This window comes from Sarcophilus harrisii, chromosome 2 (genome assembly GCF_902635505.1).
Source record: "Sarcophilus harrisii chromosome 2, mSarHar1.11, whole genome shotgun sequence".
Lineage (NCBI taxonomy): Eukaryota > Metazoa > Chordata > Mammalia > Dasyuromorphia > Dasyuridae > Sarcophilus > Sarcophilus harrisii.
Window position 1 is genome coordinate 615080046 of NC_045427.1, and position 3546 is coordinate 615083591.

The following is a 3546-nucleotide window of genomic DNA, read 5'->3' on the forward strand; positions in this document are numbered from 1 at the left end:
AGATTGCACTCAGTAGTTTATGCACATTTAATGAATGTTCAAATCATAAGATCTTAGTCACTAAGTATTTATTAAGCGCCTACTATATTCCAGGCACTGAGCATTAAATGCTGGAATATTTTTTAAAAACAAGCAAAACACCTCAAAAGACTCTAGGATTTCATAGTCTAATGGGAGGGGGAGGGGCAAGGCAGGGATTAGAGTTAGCTTTATTTTAGATGCCATCTGATCTAACCTATCCCTTAATTCGAGAATTAGGATGGATGGAGACACTGGGCCCAAACCAGAAAAGTGAAATTTACTCAGGATAAAGGTAAAGTGGTTCATCTAGGTTCACAGGTACAAGGATCGAAGAGACTCGAGTTGACTTCTTCGATAAGTGGCGACTCGGTTGGTATAGAAATAGTACTTTCAAATTTCTCATTGGCTGCCCATGCCATTTTATTTGCATCTTACACCGCGGTGAGATGGAAGGAACAGGTATTAATAATCCCAGTTTTAAAGGTGAGGAATCGGATACTCAAGATTTCTACTTGCCCACAGCTAGTAAGGTCTTAAATCAGAATTCCAATCCAGTTAATCTTGATTTTCTTCCTCATTTTTTTCCTTTTTGATCTGTTTTTTCTTGTGCTTCATGATAATCACGGAAATATGTAGAAGAACTGCACATGTTTAACATATAGTGTATTATTTGCGGGCTAGGAGAGGGGGTTGGGAGAAGGGAGGGGAAAAAATTGGAACACAAGATTTTGCAAGGATGAATTATCTATGCATATGTTTTGAAAATAAAAAGCTTTAAAAAAATTCTCCTCCCCCTCCAACCCATATATCAAAAAAAAAAAAATCCCTTGTATCAAAGAAAAAATTACATAAACACCCAATGTAGTGACCTCACTTGACCATATGTGTTACATTCTGTCCTGGTAGCCATCCATCCCTCTGCTGTTTCATTATCTCTTCTGTGGAATCATCTTCAATTCCTTTTAGAGATTTAGGGATCTTTTCATTTACATTGTTGGAGTGATTACATATATTGTTCTTTTGGTTATGTTTATTTAAATCTTCATCAGTTCACAAAATTGCTTCATGTTTCTCTTTAATTCTTCATACTGTATAATATGTTATTAGATTCATAGAAGCACAGATTTCCACTCCTCCCCATCCTTCAGTTGATGGGCAACCATTTTATTTTCTGTTTTTGTTTGTTTGGGGGTTTTTTGCATAAAAGGGGTCCATTACTTATTGAGACAGTGTGTTCCAATTATTGGACATCTTTAGACAGTCTTGCCTCAAATGGAACACAAAGTTTTCTATTTATGGGTTTCTTCCACCCACTGGTTCTGGGTCTGTCCACAGTCCCACAGAATAATAATGTATTTATAGAGGGAAGAAACTGATCTTTATGGTTCGTTCCACTCCATACCTGCTGCTCTACCTGATTTCAACTCCATAGAACAAGATATTCCCCTGGTTCTTTCCTATCCTTCTCCACTCTTCTGTCTTTTCTGTGTGTGTGTTGTCTCTCCCTTCCCTTCCATTTGATGTAAATTCCTTGAGGGCATTTTAAAAAATTAATTGTATCCTGAACTTAACATAGTGCCTGGCATACAGTAAGCTCTTGGATTGGACTGGATGAGATGAAGCATGGTCTGGACACTGCTAGACATTAAGGGTTGCAATGACAATTGATTTTTTTTTTGTCCAATCCAGAAAGCAGCCCTCTATATACCAAAAGACAGCTCTTCTGTTTCCCCTAAGTCTTCTGTACTCCAAACTACACATCCTGGGCCCATATCATTCATCTTCCTCTGACTGTCCTTTGGGAAATAATTTGGTACAGAGTAGAGAAAGTCAAAGACGAAGTCATCAGGAGGAAATTCAGATCACTACCAGCACCACATTGAGGCTCTGTGATTGCCTGTATGCCTTTGGTCAAGTCTCTGAGTCTCAATTTCCTCACTGGTGAAATGAGTGGACTGGACTAGGTTATCTCTCAGACCCCTTCCAGTCTGAAACTTTGAGTCTTTCAAAAGGTCATAAAATGTAGCATTCAGATTGAATACCATACCTCAGATGTGGTCTTTTAAGGGAAAGTGCAATCAGACCTTTCTCCCTAGCTCTGAACACTAGAGTCTCAACAAAGTCTTCTTGAACCTTAATCTTATCGATAAGAGCACTCTTTTGGACAATCTTTTAATCCAATAACAAATATTTATTAAGCCTATGCAAGGTCTACGGACACAAATATAGAAATAAGATAATTCCTTCTCTCAAGAAGTTTGCATTCTATTAGGGCTGAAGAGATATCAAAAAAGAATGGTCAAGAAAAGGAATCTTGGCAAATAAAGAGATTGCTCAGTCAGTGTACAAACATTTATTAAGTACTTACTCTGTGCTAGGTACTGTGTGTTGGAATATTTAAAGGAAAAAAACAAAACAAAACATTGACCCTACTGGCAAGGAACTCATTCTAGTAGAAGAAATTGTGTGGGAATAATTATATACATACAAATTTTGTGCAGCGTAGATGGAATGTGAACTGAGAAATAAGTCACTAGGAGCTGAGGTGGCCCTGGAAAGGCTTCCTAAAGTAGGCAGGATTGGATTTCATCTGACTCTCAAAGGAAGTCAAGGCAGCCAACAGGTGGAAGTGGGAAGACAGCAGATTGTCACACTATTTCCCATAACAATGATAATGTTGATTCAATTGTTGTATCCTGAGAAGAGGTGGAAAGTAGGGGGCAGGATTAGGGGCTCATGACAAGATGCTTACGCTGGCTAGACCCCTCGTATCTGATACCTTGAAAGACTGAAGGCTGAAGTACCAAATTCCCCCAAAGTCTTCCTTTATAGAAGGCAGAAACTAGTCTTTTTTGGTTCATTCCACTCCATACCTGCTTCTCTACCTGATTTCAACTCCATAGGACAAGATATTCTTTTGGTCTTTCCTACCCTTCCCCACTCTCCTGTCTTTTTTTGTGTGTGTTATCTCTCCCTTCCCTTCCATTTGATTGTAAGTTCCTTGTGGACATTTAAAAAATAACTGTAATGTTTAATTAACACAGTGCGTGGCACATAGTAGACACTTGAATTAGATTGGGTGGGGTGAAGCATGGTCTGGGTACTGCTAGATATTAAGGTTTGCAATGACAATTGATTTATTTTTTTTTGTCCAATCCAGAACAGTTTGATTGCTTGCCAAAAGCGAATGGATTAATTGGGAGTGAAGGAAGAGTCCCTGAAGGTGCTATTCAGGAAAGTTAATGTTCTTAAAGGATAGAGTGAAGAACACAGCTCTCTTATGTCTCCTCATCCTCTCTGATTCTTGTTCGTGACGTCCCATGACTTTTCCCACAAAGAATCTACATAATGTAATGGCATCGTTAATGTATCACGCATATCAGTGTCATGCTGTTGGGCTTTGTTTTAGACATATGTATCCAACCCACTTTATTGATTTAAAAAAAAAGTATTTGTACTTTTTGTTTTTGCATCGACACTTCTCAAAATAGTCTTATTCCCTCCAAGAGAGTCATCCTTTATGAT